Source organism: Ascaphus truei, chromosome 1 (genome assembly GCF_040206685.1).
Source record: "Ascaphus truei isolate aAscTru1 chromosome 1, aAscTru1.hap1, whole genome shotgun sequence".
Taxonomy (NCBI): domain Eukaryota; kingdom Metazoa; phylum Chordata; class Amphibia; order Anura; family Ascaphidae; genus Ascaphus; species Ascaphus truei.
Genome location: NC_134483.1, coordinates 391,784,032 through 391,808,861, shown reverse-complemented (window position 1 = coordinate 391,808,861; position 24,830 = coordinate 391,784,032). Strand labels below are relative to the sequence as shown.

Here is a 24,830-nt window from a genome sequence, read left to right as displayed (position 1 = left end):
ATATCATCAACACATATACATATGTATATTGTACAATATATATGTCTCTATAACCAATATTTAAATATTTGTGTATATAACTGTATTTAAGGGCTTATATGTAAACAGGGTTTTTTATATTTCTCTGACTATATGAAATGGTTACATATTACAGGGTTACTATGTTTGAGGGCGTACTACATTCAGCTGTGTCGAATTTAGATTTACCATGAAACAAGGCCTTTTGTTAGTTTATAAGGCCTGTAGTGTTAGAACCTATAATACATCTATTTAATCCAGTTGTACACTGAACATATTTATGCCACTACAGTAAGTAGGCCTTGTATGAAACCTATTTAAATGGTGATCAACATGAGTGAATTATGTGATTAATATTAATTTTAGGCCCATAGTGTTATAGGCTCAGATTATGTATATTTCACTAACATTAGGCCTTTATAATTATAATACTGTGTTTTAACAAGGAAGAATCAAGTGAATGTTGTGAAAAAAATAAAAACTACCAGTTTAGATAGTTAAAATATATATCTATATATATATATCTATATATCTATATATCTATATATCTATCTATATATATATATATATATATATATATATTTTTTAACTATTAGTGTGTATATATATCCCTACATACTACATATATATTACTAAACATTCACAGATATGGGATTGAAACCAGTACTCATACATGATGAAAGGACAACATTAAGAAGGTTCAAGCAAGGTGAAGGTAAGTAATATTTAACACTTCATCCTGCTCTACACGGACAATAAAGATGTTAGCAGTTAAATAGATGTTTGATTTAAGTTGCATGTGAATAATATTGGCATGCAATTACTAGCTAAAATACCTATGAAACACACCCAAATACAATGTTTTGCAGCTAAGTGAATTGCAGCTTCTCAAAACATAGCAACTGGGTAATGTTGGACCATTACTGAACAGATGATTAATACATAAATATAAATAAAAATATGCATTCATTAGGACTGTTAATTTTTCCAAACCTTCACGTGTACAAGGACATACTTGAATGTTTGGAAACAACAGGTCTTCATCATACATACAATATTAATTAGATAATCTAAAGTGAACAAAACAAGGCCAAATACAGATATAGTTAATTATAACATTTATTATTTTTTTTCCTTTTGAGACCGAGTCACAGGCCTGCTTGTTGTCTCTTGGATTTTTCTTTTCCGTTTGGCTACAACTTTAAGCACAACAGAGCCACTTTGACTGGCCTGTGGCACTTCAGGGGCACGGCTTGTGGCCTGTGGCACTTCAGAGGCAGGGCTTGTGTCCAGTGAGTGTTCACGGCCAGGGCTTTTGTCCAGTGAGTGTTCACGGCCAAGGCTTGTGTCCAGTGACTGTTCACGGGCAGGGCTTGTGGCCAGTGACTGTTCACGGGCAGGGCTTGTGGCCAGTGACTGTTCACGGGCAGGGCTTGTGGCCAATGACTGTTCACGGGCAGGGCTTGTGGCCAGTGACTGTTCACGGGCAGGGCTTGTGGCCAGTGACTGTTCACGGGCAGGGCTTGTGGCCAGTGACTGTTCACAGGAAGGGCTTGTGGCCAGTGACTGTTCATGGGCAGGGCTTGTGGCCAGTGACACTTGTGCACTGTGTACCAACTTGTTCACAACTGATGCTTGCTCCGTTTCTTGTTTGGGTTTTTTGGTTTGTGTCCAAAAACTGGTCAGTAGTAACTGCTTGTGCATTTTTGTTTTTGGCTCCTCCTTTGTAGGTGTCAGTTCCAGATTTTCTACAGATGGCAGCGGTAGTATGTTGTCAGGAACATGCAGAGAACTTTCAGCTACTTTACCGGTAACATCCCGACCTGGGGAATGAACATCAGATGACTGGGGTGAAAAAGTAGTAGCATGTAAACATCCATCCTCTGATGGTGTAAAGCTGAATGGATGTGCTGCTGTAGTCATTCTCAAGTGATTAGCTTGAGTTAGCTGAACAACTATTGCTTCTAATGACGTGTTAATTTTTTGCATTTGTTTAGGCACTTCAATGAACACTCTATGGAGATGTGACAATTGTGATATCGTTTCTTCCTGCAGTGATATCATCCTTTCGTGCACTGACATCAGATCTGAATGGCGACGATTTTCTGCTTCAACAATTATTTCTTCAGAAGCTACTATTGCAGCATATGTGCTAGTTGCTGTAGGAATAACCTGTGTAACTCTTTGAATGGGAACCTCATCATGGTCACTTGATTGCATTTCTGTGTCTTTGGCGGCATCATCATCATGATTATCATCATGTGCTAAAAATAAATGTACACATAATGAAATGGCATGTTAATCTGAGCTGTTTTACTATGTAATTATACACTGTGATAACTAACACCTAACATGTTTTCATACGTTTTATAACGTCACATTAAAATGTACCTTGACTTACGAATTCTGTTTGGACTCAGTGTGAAATAAGAATGAATGAAAAGTTGTTCAAAACTCAGAACTCCTACATGATACAGCTAAACCCCGTTATAACGCGGTCCTCGGGGTCCACCCCGAGACCACCGCGTTACTAACGGGGTCGCGCTAATTTAAAAAAAAAAAATGGCCGCCGCATCAGTGCATATTTACCCCGCGGTCCCGGCTTCCCCCTGTCACCGCATGACAGGAGCTGGGAGGGGGGATTCCCCTCCGGCTTCAGCTTCCCCTGTCACCGCGGGACAGGAGATGGGAGGGGGGATTCCCCTCCAGCTTCAGCTTCCCCTGTCACCGCGGGACAGGAGATGGGAGGGGGGATGCCCCTCCGGCTTCTGCTTCCCCTGTCACCGCATGACAGGAGATGGGAGGGGGGATTCCCCTCCGGTCCGGCTCCCCCCCGCCGCAGCACAGGGCCCTCGCGCAGCAATACAGGGCCCCCTGACCCTGCCGTAGCGCAGGGTCGTCCTGCCCCCCCCCCCATGCCCCCCCGCGCTGCACCGGGCCATCCCACCAGCCCCCGCAGCATCGGGGGCCCCCGCAGCCATCATCCCCCTCCACCGCAGCACCACCCCCACCGGCACGCCCCCCCCCTGCAGCCACATGTCTCACCAATCATCCCCAAGGTAAGGCTGATTTATGTATATGTGTAGTGTGTGTGCAGTGTGCAGTGTGTGTGCAGTGTGCAGTGTGTGTGCAGTGTGAGCAATGAGCAGTGTGTGTGCAGTGAGTGTGTGCAGTGTGTGCAGTGTGCAAAAAAAAAAAAATTTTAAAAAAAAAAAAAATTTACATTTTTTTTTTTTTTTTTTAAAAACGGGAGCCACGGGAAAACCGCGTTATAACCGAATCGCGGTATAGCGAGGCGCGTTATAATGGGGTTTAGCTGTACTTAACATCACAAACACAATACATGTTGTATAAAAAAAAATCATTTTCACTGACAGTAAGTAATCCTATTTAAATAACATGTGTAAAACAAATAATGAACTTTTTTAACCTAACATATAAAAGTGAACATATTATATTTTCTGCACCTCATACACTCTCCTACAGGTGTGATGAGCTGCATGACCCAGGTGAAGACACTTGTTCCGTCTCAGGTGACACATGTCCTCCAGGAGCAACAATATAGAACAATAACATCAGTTGTTAATTGACATGTGAAAATATTGAAGATAGAGTTACTGTATGTTGAGTTTTTATGGCTAACTAACAGCATCAGTTCCTGAACTGAAAATGTGTGTGGCAAAGTGAACATACATATTTGTAATGACAATGTACATGCCAGTGTACTTAGGGCTTTTTAGTTCTGTAACATACAACAAACTATGTTTATGCAGTAATGCATTAGGATAATATAATTAATATTGGGCATACACTGCATATTTGTGTACTCATATCACAATAATAATGTACATAACTATCATGAGATGAACTTTCACAATGCTTATCATTAAGAAAGTCATATTGGAAAAGTAATAGTTTTTGTTAGAGGATATGTGTGGTACATTAATAGAAGCTGTTGCACGGCTGAATGTGGCTGCCACTCAACAACACAACACATGCTGTGTGTGATAATGTGTTGTTGATATCAGTTGAACTATAGATCTGAGTTAACGAATGTGTGACGTACGGTTTCATAGCTAATGGCTTGTTGGGTGATTTAGTACCTAAAGTGAACCTTTCAAATGACTGTGATTACCTTCTGTTTTGCTAGTCAGGTTGTAAGAACGGTAGTCCCTTCCCAAAAACAGTAATCAACCAGACCTTTCAATTACTTGAAGCAGGTGAAAATGGTGTCAACAAAGTTGACCGTAACATGACCCTGTTATTTGGCTGTGTGCTGAACCCCACCCCCTCTGTTGACGTGTATGATGTGATTACATATTAATTGCAGCTGCTTTAACACAATGGTAGATGAGCAAAATATTACTCTGAAGTGTGCAAGCTATGAACACAATGACATAACATATGCGACGTGTGCCTCATTATGATGTCTGTATATGATATGAAGCAAAAAAGGACCTTTTAATAAACCTCAACACATTTGTTAGTGCAAGTGATGTTTGTTGGCCGTTGCATGTAATATATTAGATGCATGATTTGAAGAGGCAGTAATGTCGTGTTTGTAGGAGTTAAATAAATAAAATACACATTAATATTATATATATATGTTCTGCACCAGTACCTAGTAATATTTTCTCATTAGCATGTCTTACACATGTGTGCTACCCTGTTGTTCCCCATAATCGTCCACCATAAATTGCTTCCACTGCAGCAAAGGATTGTGGGAATTGACATGCAAATGAGCACGCAATGCCACGTGGTATATTATTTACTGCTTTTAGTATGATTACAACTTATATGTATATTTAGTTTTATATATATATATATATATATATATATATATATATATATATATATATATAAATATGCAAATATATATATATATATATAAATATGCAAATATAGCTGTATGCTCATCTGCATGTCTTAGGCAGGTCTGCAACCCCGCCTTTCCCCATTATCACCCAGCATACAGCACTTCCACTGCAGCAAGGGATTCTGGGAAATGACATGCAAATGAGCACACAGTGTCACTTTTTGCCTCAATAACCATTTTTAACATGGTTCCCTATAGGCTTAAGCTTGCTGCATGGTCACAGCTTTGAGCACAGCCAGGGTTAAGGTGCATACCCAGAAAACCACCCACAAACAGCTGTTTCGACCTTGATGGGTCTCATCAGTGTGGGGTTGATTTTACTGGGAATGCAAGAGAGGCTATGGGATAGGCTAAACCATAATACTGAGTTAAGTTATGGTGAGTAAAAAAAGTGACAAAAACCCTCCACAGGAAAGCAAATATATATATTTTATATATATATATATATATATATATATATATATATAGAGAGAGAGAGAGAGAGAGAGAGAGAGAGAGAGAGAGAGAGAGAGAGAGAGAGAGAGAGAGAGAGAGAGAGACAGACATATATACATATATAGATGTAGGTATGCTTATATTGGGAAGAAAGTACAAATAGCAGCGGAAATGTGTAAAATAACTGTAAGCAACGACATGCCTAGTACAGTAACATTTCTCACCTGCTGGAAATTGTGAGGAATAAATTCCGATGTCCCTGTCACCGGGCAAACCCTCCACGACGACGGGAAGTAATTTTTCACGAAGCAGCTCCTCCAATGGCAGAAGCATGCACGCGTTGGTCTTGTATTTTATTTTTTAATTTAGCCCTAATATCATCAAATCTCTTGCGACAATTCAGCTTGTCCCTGACCCGATTCCCACACGCATTCATAACAATTATTTTTTTTGTCCCACATTTCTTTTTTGCTTGATGAACTTGTCCGCACTAGAAATACTTACAAAATATATGACGTTAATTCATTTGTCATACAGACTGTCATAGTGCTCCAGAATCCCAGTGACAAGAGCTGTATTTTCCTGGTCATTGAAGCGAGGATTACGTGGATGCTCCACACGTTTCTTCCGAGCACGTTTAGGCTCAGAGCTTGCCTGCTGCTGACTGGACTCTCCTTGTTCCAATGGAAGAGACTCCAAAAGCTGGCCACTAGCAAGCACGCCACAACCAGACACCCCATCAGCAACTGAGCCACCAGCAGCACTCACAATCCCAGCAACAGCACTCGCACTCCCAGCAACAGCACTCACACTCCCAGCAACAGAACTCGCACTCCCAGCAACAGCACTCACACTCCCAGCAACAGCACTCGCACTCCTAGCAACATCACTCCCCTGAACAGTACGTTAACTCCGACGTGGACAGAAAAACCAGTTGTTTTTTCCTATGCAATATTACAAAGATACGCCCTTTGCTCCGTTACTCAACTGCTAAAAATCTGACAAAGGTCCTCATTCTCTCCTGTCTCGACACTGCTCTCTGGCCTTTCTGCCTCTCACCTGTCTCCCTTACAATCTATCCTAAACACTGGGGCAAGAATTCATTTACACTTTCATAATTCTGCCTCAGTGTCTCCCCTGCTGAAATCCCTCTCCTGGCTTCCTTTCAAATCCCGTATCACACACTCAATTCTCCGCCTCACTTTTAAAGCTCTACCCTTTTCTGCCCCTCCAGATGTACACAGATAGTCCTATACCTTACTTCTGTCCTATCCCTTCTGTGTTAAGATACACTTCACCAGGGTCAGCTGCACACCAGCTCCCTCTGGAACATTGATTTAATCCCACTCAATCCTATCATGAGTTCCTATCATATATAATCCGGCGTGCCTTAAGCACTCGACATTGGATTCAATGTGTGTGTCCAATCTTTGGATTTTTTAACCCCATTATTTTACACTGATGATCATTAAAAGTTTCCAGTGCGGAGGAACAGCCGACCTGTTACATATGCTGTGGTCTTGCCCACGGATCTCTCCACTGTGGGAGGCGATTAGACATTGGATACAGAGACTGTTTGATCTCACCATTCCCCCAGACCCGTGGTTGTTCCTCCTGAACAGGCCATTGACGGGCCTTTCCAAAGCAAATAACAAACTAATTGCCCATTTTGCAATTGCAACGCGGTGCGAGATCGCAGCATTATGGAAACAATCTGATATCCCAACCATCCCAAAGATTCGGAATCGAATTTGGTTCATTTGCCAGATGGAAAAATTAACGAGTTTAGTTAACGATACTGGTGACAATTTTCTAAAAGTCTGGACGCCTTGGCTGGCACAGACAGATATCCCGGGGATTGAGAGGTCCTCAATATGGCTCTGATAACAGTAGATGCGTTCTCCTTGGGAGGGACATACAGGAGGTATTCTATACACCCAAGACCCCTTATAGCAGCATTATAATATAAGTAATGTGAGAGACGACTTAGCTTGCAAGCATCTGTGATGCTTGACACAGGGCCACGTGTCGCATCTACTGCTAACGCACTCCCCCTACCTTACCTCACCCCCAACCTACCCCTCCCCACCCCACCTTGACCTCCCTTTTCCCTATATTTTTTTTTTTTTTTTTTGAGTATGTATTGTCTCCCCTTTTAAGTTAAGTTATAAGTGTCTGTTTGTCCATTTAAGTAGAGTCAGTTTGGACTATATGGTCCACACCAAAATACCCGGAAGACCGGGTCCCGAAGCACAGCAGGACCTCGTTGTTACTTACATAGTTGTTAAAATAATGTTTACATACAAGACAAAAGTATTCTGTAATGTATTTTATGCTGTTTTGATTCAATAAAATTTAAGTTATAAAAAAAAAAAAAAAGTTTCTTTTAAATTACTCATTCAACATTCAATTAGGGTATCGAGTGCTAAAACTGGGTTCTTGTCCTCTGCACTTATTTAATATTGTTTTGCAATGAAATTCCAGATTCTTACTTTAGATTTCATTGAGGAAGACTCTGTGACTTATAAACTTAAAAATGCAGTATGTATTTTTATAACTGGCCATTAGCAGATCAGGTGGGTTGGGAGCTTAAACCAATAGAGGGTGGTCACCATCCTTTCAAAAATACAAATGCTGCTCCATGTGTTGTGGTTAGCTAACAGTTGTTACAATGTTATCACTTTTTATAAAAAATGAAAAAGCAAAAACACATTCCAATTCTCTAAAGCTGAATATTTCATAATTATTAACTCTTTACATTACTTCTATAATGCTGCATAAAAGACTGGACATCTTAAACGTTTTTAATATATAATTTCAGATGGGGCATGTAACGAGTGCTCACCACATACAAGACGGGACCGCAAGGCTGAGGTGGGGATGTTGGTAACCACCGACCTACAACTGGGCAGCCACGTCCAGAGTGCAGAGTGGTAGTCGTGTAGCTGGGTCAGGGTAGGAGAAGATGGTTGAGGTACTTGCCGTGGTCTTGGATTGGAGAGATCGGATAGTCGTTATGCGGTGCCGGGGTCCAGGGGTAAAGAAGGTAGAAGTCAAAATGCACACTGAGGTCAAGGGTCAGAGAGACGGAGGTCCAGATACAAGACGTGGTCAAAACAGGAACAGGATAAGCAAGACAAGACAGCAACAGGGCAGCAGGGTGTTTGATGCAAACACTAGTAAACAAACAGAAGTTTATGCTGACGGAGCATTTAAATGACAGGCAGCAATGGTAGGGCAGCACACAGCTGCAGAGTAATGAACAAGAGCCACCCCTAGACATATTCAGTCCACTGGTAAACAGGGTGGGGATAAGTACAGGTGGGCAATAATTGCTGATGCAATAAACCCCTCGTGTGCCCAAGGTAGCACGGCATCTGCGTGTAGCTTGCATGCAGTGCGCCTCACCCATGCCATCATGAGGGCAAAGCCTGGGCAAGGTCCGTGCGGTGTCTCCCAGCCTGGCAGAGTAGTGTGTGTTAGGCGCTTTGTCATGGGATATCATGGGGCGGAGCTTAAGCACAGGACGTGCGGTGTCCCTCAGCCTTGTAGTGCGGGTGCGTCACCCGCCCGGTCACAAGGTGCATCACGGGGGCGGGATCGACGGACAATCCTCACAGTAACCCCCTCTTCAGGGGCGTCCCAGAGATGGCTTGAAAGTAAACCTCTGATGATAGGCTGAATAAGCCTAGGGGATTGAAGTTGGTCCTTAGGAACCCAAGAACGTTCTTCGGGGCCGAAGTCCTTCCAATGAACAGGTACTGGATCTTTCTGCAGGAGAACCTGCAGTCCAAGAGGGTTTGTACCTCGTACTCCTGTTGTCCCTCAATCAAGAGGGGTTCAGGCGGGGGCACCAAAGCTGGAAACTGAGGGTCCTGTATAAATGGCTTGAGAAGTGATGTATGGATCACAAAATAGATTTTCATCAAGGCTGGCAACCAAAGCCTGTATGCCACCGGATTGACTTTCTCGATCGCGGTAAATGGCCCAATTTACGTTTATGCTAATTTAGCTGTGGGGACCTTCAACAGAAAGTCCTTTGTGGTCAATCAAACCTTCTGTCCCGGATCGTACGTAGGTGTTTCGCGTCGATGTCGGCCAGCCTGTTTTTTCTGTAGAGAGACTGACTTTTTGAGATTCTCCTGAATCTTAGCCCAGGACTCTTGAAGAAGCAGGATCCTATTATCTGCTGCCGGTACCCCGGATACGGATCCTGTAGTGGGGAGAGCTGAGGGATGCAAGCCAAAGTTGGTGAAAAAGGGTGAATCTTGGGTTGACTCATTGTGCAGATTGTTGTAGGAAAACTCGGCCCAAGGCAAAAGATCTGTCCAGTTGTCCTTGGTATTCGAGATGAAGCAACGGATGAACTGTTCAAGTGATTGATTTGTTCGCTCTGTTTGACAATTGGTCTGAGGGTGATAGCCAGAAGAAAAGTGCAGCGAGATCCCTAGTTGCTTGAGAAGGCACGCCAAAACTTTGAGATAAATTGGGAGCCTCTATCTGACACAATGACATGGGCGACCCCATGTAGACTAAACACCTCTTTAATAAATATTTCGGACAATTTGAGAGCGTTGGAAAGGCCATTGAGGGGTAAGCTTAGAAAAGCAATCAACCACCACCAGAATGGTGGCCCGACTTTTGGATACAGGTAGTTCCACGATGAAGTCCATGGAGAGGTGAGTCCATGGGCGATCTGGGATTAGCAGCGGTTGTAGCAAACCAGGAGGTTTGTTATGGGGCGTCGTGTTCTGGGCACAGGTGGGACATGCAGAGACAAATCCCTTTATTTCCTTGTGCATGCCTGACCACCAAAAGGTCTGTTCTAGGAGATCGATGGTTCTTTTCGTGCCTGGTGTCCATGGAGCTTTAAGAAGAATGCCCCCATTCCAGTACCTTTCCACTATAAGATGGTGCGGGGAAGAGACATGCCTCTTGAAGACCTTCTGGAACATCAGAATGGCTTAGTACAATGTCTTCCAAGGAATCAAAAGTATTTGCGAAGATTATGCATGAAGGAGGGAGTATGGTTTCCTCTTGATCCTCTGACTTGTCGTCTACTAGAAATTGACGGGAAAAAAATCATCTGCCTTCATGTTTTTAGAACCGGGTAGATAAGAAATAACTAAATTGAAGCGAGAGAATAAAAGAGACAATCTTGCTTGTCGTGACCCCAAAGTGGCGAGCGCCTTCAATATAGAGAAGGTTCTTATGATTAGTGAGAATGGTAACCGGAATTTCTGTAACCTCGAGTAAATGCCTCCTTTCCTCCAAAGACATTTTGATGGCTAACAGTTTACGATTGCCTACATCGTAGTTCTGTTCGGCAGATGAGAATTTTTTAGAAAAAAAGGCACAAGGGTGCAATTTAGCTGGTGGAGACTTTCTTTGGGATAGCTCTGCCCTGCCCCAACATCAGAAGCATCTACCACCAGGGTATAGGATAGTCCTGAATCGGTGTGCACGAGCACCGAAGCTGAGACAAAGGCATTTTTCAATTTTTCGAAAGCGTGCATGGTCGCCAGGAGACCACAGGCCCGCGTCGGCACCTTTCTGGGTTAAGGCCATAATGGGCGCCACCACTGAGGAAAAGTTGTGACTGAACCTACGATAGTAGTTGGCAAATCCCAGGAACCTTTGTACGGCTTTCAGGGTTCTGGGCTGAGGCCAATCCAGTACTGCTTTCACTTTGGCAGGGTCCATTGCTAGGCCGGTGTCAGAAATGATATAGCCTAGGAATAGCCTAGCCGTGGTCTGGTGAAATTGACACTTCTCCAATTTTGCAAAGAGGCGATTATACCGGAGACACTGGAGTACCTGATTGACATGGCCAGGTTGGTCACGTATGGTTTTGGAGATGATTAGGATTTCATCCAAATACACAATGATGTATTGGTTGAGGAAGACTGCGGGAGCGTTACAAAGGCCAAAAGGCATGACCAGATACTCGTAATGGCAATCCGTATTATTAAAGGCCATATTCCACTAATCTCCTTGTCGGAATCTTACCAGAATGTAAGCTTCCCTAAATCCAATTTGGTGAAAATGGTGGAACCTTGTAGCTTGTCAAAATTTTTGGTAATAAAGGGTAAAGGGTGCCGATTCTTGATGGTAATTTTATTAAGCCCCTTATAGTCTATACACGGTCTGAGAGACCCATCCTTCTTCTTCACAAAGAAAAACCCTGCACCTGTTGGGTACGAAGATTTCCGAAAAAAACCTCTCTGAAGATTTGTCCTGGATGTTCTCCTTCATGGTTTTCATCTCTGCAGGAGTTAAAGGGTCGGAACATCCTCGCAGAGGCACAGAACCGGGTAATAGGTCGATGGGACAATCAAATAACCAGTTGGGTGGCAACTCCTCGGATTGCGCCTTATTGAAGACATTCTGGAATTTTGAAAAAATCTTGTGTAGAAGAGATGTTACCTGTTCAGGTACGGAGGTCCCGCATAGGACTTTGGATGTAAGGAGCAATTCTGGGAGCAGTAGAGGCTCCATAGAGGTGATTGCACCTCTGTTCAGTCGATCAGAGGGTTATGCCGCTGAAGCCATGGAAGTCCCAGAATGACGTCCACGGTAGGTGTATGAATGAGGTCTAAATGGATTGACTCGGTGTGGTCCTCTCCAGTCTGTAGTATCAAGGGGACAGTTTGGAGAGAAATTAAAGCGGGTTGTAAGGGACGACTATTAATAGCTTCCAGGCCGACTGGATGACTTTTGCGCACCAGAGGAATCTTACGCTTTTCTGCAAATCCCTGGTCAATGAAATTTCCCCCTGACCCAGAGTCCAGAAAGCCAGAGTAGTTGCCTTGAAGGCATCACCGGTTAAGGTGATGGGGATCAAAAGTCTGGTTGGCCTTTGAGGCGGAGAAGCAGACATAGTTCCCAGTGAAGTACTACCGGTCTGCAATTCAGATTTGGCATTTCCCAACTTGTAGGGATAGGCGAGTTCCTGGTGCCCAGCATTACCGCAATACAGGCAGAGTCTGGCATCACCTCTGCGCTGTTTCTCACCGAACGACATTTTGTTGCCTGCGAGCTGCATGGGTTCCTCCGGATCCGGAATCAGAGGTTTGGGAGACCCTGTGTTGGAGCTGTGGGGAGACTGCGTACCTGGCTTGCGTCAAGTTCTCTCGGCTTTTCTCTTCTGTAGCCTTAAGTCCACTTGAATGCATAGTCCAATGAGCTCCTCAAGCTTCATGGGATATTCCTGTGCAGCGAGTTCATCTTTATGATTCTCTGAGAGGCCTTGCCAGAAAGCCGCCGTCAATGCCTGATCATTCCAGCTGGTCTCAGCCGCTATGGTCCAAAATTAGACCGCATACCGGGCCATGGGGCGGCTGCCTTGGCACATATGAAACAAAGATGAAGCAGCTGTTACCTTGCGCCCAGTTGTGTTGAATACTCTGCAGAATTCCATGATGAAGTGGACTATGTCGCCCGTGAGGTCTGGCCTTTGTTCCCAGATGGGTGAAGCCCAGGCCAAGGCGTCGACCACTAGCAGAGATATGATATACAGTAGGTCACCTTAGACTGCTGGGAAAGAAAGTGAGATGGCATCAATTTGAACTGGATATCACATTGATTCGGGAACCCGCGACAGGCAAGTAGATCGCAGCGATAGCAGTTGGGCGTAGGGAGTAGGGGTTCGCAGGGTGCATTTATAGACATGGCTGCTGGGGCAGACACCGCTGATGAGAGAGGATCAGTATGGATAAGTGGTGCCTGATTAGTCATAATTTGTACAGTCCGTTGGAGTTGCTCCATCCGCTGACTGTGCTGATCAAGAACTTCCTCCACCTTTTAAAAAATGTGTGAGTTTAAGTTCAAGACTCAACCCACCTCAGCGGGGTCCATGTTTGGGGGTTGAGCATACTGTAACGAGTGCTCACCACAAACAAGATGGAACCGCAAGGCTGAGGTTGGGATGTTGGTAATCACAGACCTACAACTGGGCAGCCACATCCAGAGGGCAGAGTGGTAGTCGTGTAGCTGTGTCAGGGTAGGAGAAGTCAGAATAGTCGAGGTACTTGCCAGGATTGGAGAGATCGGATAGTCATAGAAGGTAGAAGTCCAAATGCACACCGAGAATGTAGAGAGGTAAAGAAGATGTTACAAGCCCAGTACTCACAACTACTCCTTCTCATGTCTACTCCGGGTCTGGAAACGGCGGATTTTGGGGTACCGGCTCAGGCCATAGACACCACCCTTAAATTATTCCTGGAATTTGACAGGAACATAAGTGAGCGTGAACCTCTCCTTGCCGTCTACGCACGGACTAGTCACAAACCCTTTTCTAACCCGCGGGGTCAGCCGAGGACACCCGTCGGCCTGTTTATGGGTTGTGCGCCTGCAGAAAGGTAAACAATGAATTTTTTCTAAGTCCTGCGTTTTTATCACCTGCCTTTAGCTGGTGAGCTTTATTCAGTGCAACTTTCACGTACGATAAGTTTGAGTTGCTTAGTGAATCCCGCAGAAGGGCAGGATTCAGCGCAAACAGCTCATCGTACGAGCAAAGTTGGACAGAAAAATTTCCAGGAAAAAGTCAGTTTTAGAACGCAAAGTGCCTGTTTGCACGGCTTAGTGAATAGCGCTCGGCGGAACTTCACGTTCTATGAGCACTTTGCGCTCTTAAAATGACATATCACTGCTTAGTGCATAGCCCCCCTAGTGTCTGAGAATGAACCCCTTCTGTCCTCATTTTCTAACTCAGAATCCCTAACTCCTGCCCTTGAGGTTTTTTCTGCTTTAACCCCTGCTAGGCAGCTCTGCGTGCTCCCCACGTCAGAGAAGGAACCCCTTCTGCTTCGACTTGCTAAGTTAGAATCCCTAAGCTCTGTTCCCGAGCCCATTCCTGTATTAACCCCTGCGGGTCAGCCCTATGAGCCTCCTTTGGTAATTCCGTGTTGTTCGCCAGCTAAGGCCACGTCCTTGGCTCCAGAGGAGGAACTCCTTGTGTCCTCAATTTCAGAGGCAAATCTCCCTCTTTTTGACTCTCAGGTACTATCTGCATTGACCCCTGTAAATCCCTGCTGCTCCCAGGCTAATGCATCCTTTCTAGCATCAGAGAATGAATCCCCAAGTCTGACAGCAGAGGTTGCACTGAATGACTCCCCTAAGGTTGCGGAGTCCTTGGATATTCTTTGCTATAATCCCCCTGCTTCAGCTCAAGTTTCCGCTGCCGTGCCCCCTGAAACTTCTGCTAAAATACTGGTTCCTGTTAAAGGTATTCATGAACTGGGTTTTTCCCTAAGCCTGTTCGCAGAATCCCCACTACCAGGTATTTCGCTGACCCAGTCTGTCACTCAGAGTGCTGAGATCCCTGCTTCAGCGCATAGTCCCCTTGTCATGGAATATGTAGTCTTTTCTGATTTCCCAGACACTCCTTCCCAAGCAACCCCTCCAGAGATCAGCGTATCTGTTGTCACCCCCTTAGTACAGTCAGAGACCTCCCCGCCTACATTACAAATTCAGGTGTTTAAATCTGAGCTGTTTTGTCTTCCTTCACTTGCTAAACCTCAGTCCTTTAGCACTGCATCTAAATGTGCACCAGCAACCGTTGGGTTATTCAGGGCTAAGATTAATACTCCTGTGTTAAAGGGTACCTTCTCACACATATGCTGCAAACCTAGAACTTCCATGATTGATTCTAAGTCACTTTCCACTGTATCTGATTTTCTCATTAGTGAAACCCAGACACCCACATCACTGGCTAGCAGTTCCGTTATCAGAATTTTTGCACTAGTAAACATACCTATTTCTGATTTGCTTGACAAGTACCCCTGTTGTTAGGGCCCGTGCAGTTTTGGATAAAACTCTTTTTTCTACTAAGTTTTCTGCTATTAAGAGTTTCCCCGGTTCCAACTTACCGCTTATTGACTCTCTAACTCATACCAGTGTCCCTGCAGTGCCAGGTGTCCTTGTTACAGATATTAAAGCTCCAGAGCCTATTCCTACTCCCACTCCTATGACAAGTACGATGCCCTTGGAGTTCATTGCAGCACGTAGTTCACCCCATGCGGTAGTTCTAATCTCTGCAAGGACCTGTATACCTTACACGGACTCTGGTGCCAAATCTGAAGTAACCCTTGCCGCTCTCCAAATTCCCGGTGCGGGAGGGCAGTTTCTTTATACGGACCGTTCTGTGGCCCCTGAAGAACCCCAGAATGACTTTAAATATGGAGTTTCTCTCCCTATTGTCTCTAGAACTTTACACGCTGCCTTGGACTGTGTGATCTCCACTTCCCAGACAATACTGTCTCTCACTGATTGTTCTACAGTATTTGGGAGCTCCACTACTGATTGCGTCTCTGCCTCTGCGAACCCATAGTTATCCCTCTCGGAACCTTCTGTTGCGCCTGTTGTTTCCTCTGTGTTGGAAATACTCAGTTCGTACCCCAAGATTTCGGTCTCTAAGCCTGGTTTACTGCTTGCCTTGTCATCTACTATACCAATACCTGGCAATGCACCCACCCACCCTATACCCTCGCTGATCACTACCCGGAAAACCTCTGGAGGAGAAGACCCTCTCAAATTCCTACGTGCTGATGTCACCAAAGACATTGTCTGTCTGGAGGGTCACCCTGGTATACCCGATCAACTATCGGTGCCTCTTGTCCTGAACTCTGGTACCATTACTAGGGACTGGGCTCCCAGCGGGGGCCCTTCTGCCGTTTCTGCTCCAGAACCCCCTGGTTCTTCACAGCCTTGGATTTCCAAGCCATTTCGCGTGGCGAGCCACGTACCAATAATTTCTCTCATATACTAAGTTTGTACTCGCCAATGAACTGCTGGTTTACGGATCCCCTTCTCGCCTTAAACAGTTTAGGAATAACTCCATGTCTCCGAGACCAATGAGTGGCTACGAGTCTTTGGACCACAACTCTACTCTCCATCCTAGACAATTCCGGAATAATTCCAGGTCCCCCAACTCTAGGAGTGGTTATGTTCATCCAGAGATCTCACCTGAAGGGGGGGGGGGTACTGTAAGGAATCCACACCTCAGTTTACTGCTTACCTTGCCTTGCAGACCTGTGCAGTCCTTCGAACACTCAACCTGGTATCTACAACAGCTGTGCAAGCTATGACTGCAGCCCCAGCCTGGGCTCAGTCATTAGAGCAATGCTGTCACACAACCCTTCTGCTATTGGTTCTCTGACCTTTAAATACTGCATTCCCCACAATGCTTCTCTGCCGAGCATAATCCTTCTTGGATGTTACCTGTGTTTTGCCACAAGCCTCCTGGCTTGTTATCTCTCGTTACTTATCTCTCTTGTTATTATTCTAGTTCGTTGTACCCTTTCCAGTTTCCTCCAGGCCTGCTGCTGATACGGTGAAGCCTGAGTTCCTGGTTCACAGAGGCCTGTGTTTGTCTGCCTGGATTCTACTACCACTGCATTCACTCCAAGCAGATGTATTGTTAGGATGCCGTGGCCTGCTGTTCTCTCTCCCTTCACAGAGGCCTGCTTGAACTTTTGTGCTGAAGCACGGGGTTACCAGTGCTGCCTGGCGTTGTGCCCACTCCGGTCAGTCTTCCCTCTCCTAGACCGGCGCCATGGGCGTGGACGCCACTCGCGCAAGCCTCGTTCCCGACCTGCAGCGATTACGCTGAAGCAAAAGGACCAGCTTGATTTCCTGTTGCCGACTCCCTGCTTGGACTTCGACTATCCGGATATCTCCTACCCCGACCCTGGCTCGTCCAATGACTACGCTGTTCTCTCCAGCCCTGAACCCGGCCTGTTTGACTATGAACTTTGCACTCCGGACCAGCCTGCGCGGTCTAAGGTCCGTGATTTCATAACCCAGCCTCAGCCACGCGGTCCGGCCCTGGTTTGTGGCGAGCACAACCGTTACAGATAGATAAATAGATAACTATGGGTACAGAGAGAGAGAAAAAGAAAGAGAGTGGGAAGTGCATCTGTTCATGTTCAGGCAACTGTCGCAGAATGTACACAGACACTATTTGTTGGGATACATATACAGTAGCTGTAGTAACGATTATGGGCCTCATGCATTAAGCGCCGAATAGCTGTTTTTCGCCATTTTCTCGCCAATATTGCCTCTCCGATTCAATAAGCGCCAATAAGCTCCAAAAATTGGCATTTTTTATTGCCGAATAAACTTTTCGGCAGCCGGGTGCCGATAAGCCACTTTTCGGTACTTTTTGGCACTTTTTGACACTTTTTGACACGTGCTCAATTCTAGTAGCCACGATCAGCATTTCGCTGCTGATCAGCACTCTAGAATTGAGATTTTTACGCCAGTACGTCCCGCCAACTAAAGTTGGCAAGTTGGTGGTGGAGAAACATTGGCAAGGTCGACACTTAGAAAAAAATCAGGCCTTTTTCCTGCCTGGGATTGATGCCGGGGTCTCTGGAGCAGGTACCCATTAATACCAGCACCGGAGGCCCCCGGCATGCATCCGAGGCAGGAAAAATGCATTTAAAGCCCACCACATTACCTTAGTGAGTAACCGCTAAGGCAATGAAGGGGTTAACCAGCTGTGCCAGATTTATTGTGGGTAGCGGGGGTGGGTGATGGGGGTATTTGCCCCTTGATGGCTGTTTAGGGCTTGCTTGTGGACTTAACCCCTTCATTACCTTAGTGGTTAATACCGCTACGGTCATGAAGGGGTTAAGCCCTCCCGCTACCCATCCGCAAGCCCTAAACACCCACCATTTGGACTAATACCCACTTCGCCCACCCCCGCTACCCACAATAAAAAAAATACACACACAACAGCCCCACAATAAATATACATATATATATATTACACAAACAACCCCTATACCCCCCTAACATACAGTACATACAGTATATGCACAGCAATGATTCTATAGGCCTGCGGTGGCCCTCGGGTGTTACCCGCAGGTGTCCCCGCGGGCCTGCAGTACCAATTCAGTGCCCCCCAAAAATAATTAAAAAGCACATCAATACTTATAAAAAAATACACCCCCCCCCTAACACATACAGTATAGTAATGTACAAAATTACTACTATCCACAAATGGATAATAGTGCATTTGCCCATTTAAAATACCCAAAGAACAATAAATACATTAAATACATATTGCACTCACCCATGTCCGGCTGCCACGATGAAGGCCATCCTCATCTTCATCACCGTCCATGCCCCCTCCGATGCTGCAAAACATAAACAAGAATAAAAAGAGCCAATGTAATGTCCCCCAACCCCGTAATCACCTTAGCGGTCATTAACCGCTACAGTCATTAAGGGGTTAACCCACCCTCACCCACCACTCGGGAGGCCTATACATCCTCCCCCACTACCCGCCCACACCGTGAGGCCTAACCATCCTCACCCACTACCCAGGCGGGAGGCCTACCAACATACTCTTGGGGTCAATACCCCTTCCCCCACCCCCAGTACACACAATAAAAACAATACACAGCCCCACAATAAACATCATTATATTTATTAAATATATAACCCACCCCCTGTGCCCCCCCATAAATACATGATTTATTATTTTACATACAGTGTTAATACCCAGGGCCCACGGGAGTCCCCGGTGGCCCTGATGGGTGTCCGTAAGCCTCACAGTGGCCCAGCAAAAGGTTTCATTTTCATTGGGATTTAGTTCCCACGCTCTTATTGGCTACAGTACCATGTGAGGCGGCCATCTTTCTTTTGATGACGTCATCTTAAAGGCAAATAAAGCTCAGCCATTCTGATTTGCTAGCGTCATTGCCTTTAAATGACATCATCAAAATTATTATTTTTTTCCCCAAAATCACATGGTTTTCACGGCCCAACCAGGGCCGTGGGAAACATATGACGAAAATGTGACGTCATGGGCCTATAAAAGCCTATGTTGTCTCATTTTTAAGCCAGACTCCGAAGAGGACGGACCTCCTGGAAGAAGAAGAGGACCGGGGTGTGGCAGCCGAAGGTAAGAAGACCCCAGAAGACCCCAGAAGAGCACGGAAGAACACAGATGAAGACACCGTTGACGATTTAGATTACAAAAAAACACTTGGTTTATTTTTTTATGGTTTTTTATTTTATGGGTTCCTTTTGCTGTGTGTGGATTGGTTTGAGAGCTTGGTGTTCGACGGGAGTCGGTGAGTGGGGCAGCAAATGGTAAGTTAACAAAAGAAATATATATTTTTGTAACTTTTACAGGTTGTTTTTTTTTTAATGTGATAGTATTTTTTTTTATTATCGTATGTATGTATGTATGTATGTATGTATGTATGTATGTATGTATGTATGTATGTATTATGTATGTTTGTATGTCTAGATCGATATATACATAGAGGGTAAGAAATGATTTTGTTGGAAATGCTTGTTTTGCAGTATTTAAAATGTATTTTGCTATGCTTTAATGTGTGTGTAATGTAATTTTTATTTAGATAGATGTAATTTTTGGTGTTGTTTGCTGTACTTTAGGTCAGGTTGGGACTTGCTTTTTTATAGTGGATTATTTTTGGTAGTTATATTTTGTCTGATTGTAACTTTTTTTGTGAATGGTTTTCTTGAAGGATTTAAATAGTTAATTGTGTAATTGATTTGGATGGTATTTTAATTGTTTTGGGATTTGATTAATTAATGGTAATTTATTTCTGTTTACTTGCTTGGTTTAAATAGTATACATGTTTGTATGGAATTGTATATTTTTTGGAATAGTTTATTGTTAACATTGATTGGCATACTGCTGCGGCACAGTTTATTCGAGCATTTGCCCGTTCTGTGCCGCAGCAGTAGCCTGGCGCGCGCCCGAGTGTGACGGGCGCGCGCCGAAGCAGCGGAAGAGCGCCCTCCGATCGGGGCGCTCTCCCTCCCGCTGCCGGGTCCGCCGGGTCCCCCGGAACCCCCTGCCGCTGTCCCGCGATCGCGGGACACCAGGGCTCCCTCGGGGAGCCCCTGGACGCGCGTGCAGGGGGCGCACGCTCCCGAAGACGCGTGACCGCGCGTCTATGACGCGCGGCACGCCGAGGGGCGGCCACTAGCAAGCCGGGAAATCTCTCGGCTTGCGGATCTGGCCGCAGTGCAATTAAATGTGTCGCCAGTGTAGTGTACATAATGCACAGATTTTTTTGCATCATGTATACAATGTAAATTCAATGTTTTGAGTGCATTCGATGATATTAATTGGAAGATGAGAATTATTGTATTAGGAAATACGATTTTTTTTTACTGTGGCTATATAATATTGTACTTTTCATATGCAAGGTAATGTTTTGATATGGAGAAGTGGTATTTTTATTTGTGCATGTTTTTGTTAACCCTTAAACATTTCTTTGTATATTGGTTAATCATGTGAATATATATGTATATATATGTATGTATGTATATATGAAATCCGCCGAGCCGGATGAAACGCGTAGGGTAACGTGGTTATTGCACTACGGTGGTGGAGCAGTTCAGACGCCAGGAGCCAGACAGCATAGAGGAAGTGTCCCAAGATTCTCTCGAGAACATCCGTGCTGAATGGGAACTACAGACTGTTCATTCGGGTTGCCGGAGAGATACTGAAACAGTGACACCAGCAGCAGTGGAGCCCCATTGTATACACAGCGAGATGGAGCGAACTGATTGCTGTCTGGTACATGCTGGCGCATGGGCTTGCCCCCTACAATGCTTTTAATTCATTGGCAAAGTGAGTGCGAATTTGTCTTTGTTCGTGATATTAAACCTTTATTATTGGATTTTACACATGGATCGGGCGCTTTTCCTCTTTTTTTATTTTCTAATATGTATATATATAAATGTATGTATGTATATATACATATATATATATATATGCAAATACAACTGTATGCTCATCTGCATGTCTTAGGCAGGTCTGCAACCCCGCCTTTCCCCATTATCACCCAGCATACAGCACTTCCACTGCAGCAAGGGATTCTGGGAAATGACATGCAAATGAGCACACAGTGTCACTTTTTGCCTCAAAAACCATTTTTAACATGGTTCCCTATAGGCTTAAGCTTGCTGCATGGTCACAGCTTTGAGCACAGCCAGGGTTAAGGTGCATACCCAGAAAACCACCCACAGACAGCTGTTTCGACCTTGATGGGTCTCATCAGTGTGGGGTTAATTTTAACTGGATATGCATAAGAGGCTATGGGATAGGCTATACCATAATACTGAGTTAAGTTATGGTGAGTAAAAAAAGTGACAAAAACCCTCCACAGGAAAGCAAATATGCAAATACAACTGTATGCTCATCTGCATGTCTTAGGCAGGTCTGCAACCCCGCCTTTCCCCATTATCACCCAGCATACAGCACTTCCACTGCAGCAAGGGATTCTGGGAAATGACATGCAAATGAGCACACAGTGTCACTTTTGCCTCAAAAACCATTTTTAACATGGTATAGCCTATCCCATAGCCTCTTATGCATATCCAGTTAAAATCAACCCCATACTGATGAGACCCATCAAGGTCGAAACAGCTGTCTGTGGGTGGTTTTCTGGGTATGCACCTTAACCCTGGTTTTGCTCAAAGCTGTGACCATGCAGCAAGCTTAAGCCTATAGGGAACCATGTTAAAAATGGTTTTTGAGGCAAAAAGTGACACTGTGTGCTCATTTGCATGTCATTTCCCAGAATCCCTTGCTGCAGTGGAAGTGCTGTATGCTGGGTGATAATGGGGAAAGGCGGGGTTGCAGACCTGCCTAAGACATGCAGATGAGCATACAGTTGTATTTGCATATTTGCTTTCCTGTGGAGCGTTTTTTGTCACTTTTTTACTCACCATAACTTAACTCAGTATTATGGTATATATATACATACACTGGCGACACAGTTTATTGCACTGCGGCCAGATCCGCAAGCCGGGAGATTTCATCGGGAGTGTGCGCCCCCTGCACGTGCGTCCAGGGCTCCCCGAGGGAGCCCTGGTGTCCCGCGATGTGGGGGACGGCGGCAGGGGGTTCCGGGGGACCCGGCGGACCCGGCAGCGGGAGGGAGAGCACCCCGATCGGAGGGCGCTCTTCCGCTGCTTCGGTGCGCGCCCATCACCCTCCGGCACGCGCCAGGCTACTGCTGCGGCCGAGAACGGGCAAATGCTCGAATAAACTCGGCCGCAGCAGTATATGTATATATATATATATATTTATATATATATATATATATATATGTATGTATGTATGTATGTATGTATATATGTATATATGTATGTGTATATATATATATATATATATATATATGTATATATGTATATATATATATATATATATATATATTTGCATGATGAAGCCACCGTACAAATAAATGGGTGAAGGGTGGGTATCGGGCCAGGGTGGCTTAACCCCTTCATTACCTTTGCGGTTCTGTACCTCTGTCTCAGAGGAGGATGTGTCGCTGTTGATCTCCTCTTCTCCCTCTACCACTTGCTCTCTTGACCCCATTCACTCCCATCTCCTAAAACCTCTTGGTCCTACTATAATCCCTACGCTCACACACATTTTTAACTCCTCCCTCTGCTCTGGAACCTTTCCCCATGCAACAGTTATACCATTACTCAAAAACAGCAAGCTTAACCCTACCTTTCTTTCTAACTATCGACCTGTCTCCCTCCTGCCTTTTGCCTCTAAACTCCTTGAACGTCTTGTATTCTCTCGCTTGCTTCATTTTCTCAACACCTATTCTCTCCTAGACCCTCTACAATCTGGCTTCCGCACTGCTCACTCCACGGAAACAGCCCTCCCTAAAATAACTGACGACCTCCATGCTGCCAAAGACAGAGGTCATTACACTCTGCTCATATTACTCGACCTCTCTGCAGCATTTGACACCGTGGACCACCCTCTTCTCCTTCACATTCTCCATACTCTTGATATTCGGAACAAAGCTCTATCCTGGCTCTCATCCTACCTCTCCCATCATACTTTCAGTGTCTCTTCTGCTAACACCTCCTCCTCCTCTATTGATCTGGTTGTGGGGGTACCCCTGGGCTCTGTACTGGGACCTCTTCTCTTTTCTCTGTACACACTCTCTCTAGGTGACCTAATAACATCTTTTGGATTTAAATATCACCTCTATGCTGACGATACACAAATTTACCTTTTAACCCCTGAGCTTACACCTGCTGTACAGACCAAAGTTTCTGAATGTCTCTCTGCTATATCATCCTGGATAGCCCTCCGACGCCTTAAACTCAACATGGCTAAAACAGAGCTCCTCATACTTCCTCCCAAACCTGGCCCTACTACCTCCTTCCACATTACTATTGGAACTACGATCATTCACCCAGTAGCCCAAGCACGCTGCCTAGGGGTCACACTCAACTCCTCTCTCACATTCGCCCCTCACATTCAAAACATATCTAAAACCTGTTGCTTTTTCCTCTGCAATATAACAAAGATACGCCCTTTCCTCTGTTGCTCGACTGCTAAAACTCTGACTCAGGCCCTCATTCTCTCCCGTATTGATTACTGTAACCTCCTGCTGTCCGGCCTTCCTGCCTCTCACCTGTCTTCCCTACAATCTATCCTAAACGCTGCTGCCAGAATCACTCTACTCTTTCCTAGATCTGTCTCAGCATCTCCCCTCATGAAATCCCTCTCCTGGCTTCCGATCAAATCCCACATCTCACACTCCATTCTTCTCCTCACTTTTAAAGCTTTACACTCTTCTGCCCCTCCTTACATCTCAGCCCTAATTTCTCGTTATGCACCATCCAGACTCTTGCTTTCTTCTCCAGGATGTCTTCTTTCTACCCACTTTGTATCTAAAGCCCTTTCCCGCCTTAAACCTTTTTCACTGACTGCCCCACACCTCTGGAATGCCCTTCCCCTAAGTACCCGACTAGCACCCTCTCTATCCACCTTTAAGACCCACCTTAAGACACACTTGCTTAAAGAAGCATAAGAATAGCACTGTGGATATTCTGAACACATGAAGCTTTGCCCCCACAGATGCACTTACCAGAAGTCCCTCCTACTGTCTCTGTACGTTCTTCCTACCTACCAATGAGACTGTAAGCTCCTTGAGGCAGGGATTCCTCTTCCTTAATGTTATTTTTATGTCTAAAGATCTTATTCCCATGATCTGTTATTTATATTATCTGTTATTTATTTGATTACCACATGTATTACTACTGTGAAGCGCTATGTAGATTAATGGCGCTATATAAATAAAGACATACAATACAATTAACCGATAAGGTGATTAAGGGGTTAATTGATATAAAAATGTCATTGCAATGTATTGGCTATGTATTTTGTTCGCAACGGAGAACAGAGGGAATTTCCTGGCGTAGGGGCTTCATATTGATGAGGTTAGTAGAACTTTATTTATTTTATTATGCAAGTTAATGTGTTTAATAATGGACAAATAATATATTATCAATATCTGGATAATAATTATTTTGCCCATTACTGTACTGTATGTGTGTGGTGGGGGGGGGGGTATTTATATATTTAAATATATAGGACAGGTTTATTTTTTTACATACAGGGTTGGTTCCTTAGGTCTGCGAGGACCTAAGGAAACCACCTGAGGTCTCCTCGGACGCTCACGGGTACCAGGCT

General features: G+C 44.8%; 1 long non-coding RNA gene across 1 annotated transcript; it reads left to right on the top strand.

The window, feature by feature from the left end:
* Nucleotides 1-627: 627 nt before the first annotated feature.
* LOC142471270 (uncharacterized) lies at nt 628-2,411 on the top strand. The gene is made up of 3 exons (XR_012789384.1): nt 628-733; nt 1,749-1,828; nt 2,016-2,411. It is a non-coding gene; the product is annotated as an uncharacterized LOC142471270 (long non-coding RNA).
* Nucleotides 2,412-24,830: the final 22,419 nt, after the last annotated feature.